The sequence below is a fragment of the Penaeus monodon genome, chromosome 19 (assembly GCF_015228065.2).
Source record: "Penaeus monodon isolate SGIC_2016 chromosome 19, NSTDA_Pmon_1, whole genome shotgun sequence".
Taxonomy (NCBI): Eukaryota; Metazoa; Arthropoda; class Malacostraca; order Decapoda; family Penaeidae; genus Penaeus; species Penaeus monodon.
In genome coordinates, this window is record NC_051404.1 from 3,473,920 (window position 1) to 3,474,134 (window position 215).

Sequence of the window (215 nt, forward strand, 5' to 3'; positions counted from 1 at the left end):
AAAATCTTCATATGTGATACTGATGATACTGAAATGAAGAATGTTAAGATCTAAAGAAGCTTATAGATTGCATCATGAAAAGACCATTTTCTATATGAACTACTTGTTTTACAGGTTGAGAGTATGATTGCATTTGAATATATTGGGGCAGATGTGATTGTATTTAAAGTGTGTGGTCATGGCTCTTGAATATTATAGCAGAGGATGAAGAAGTT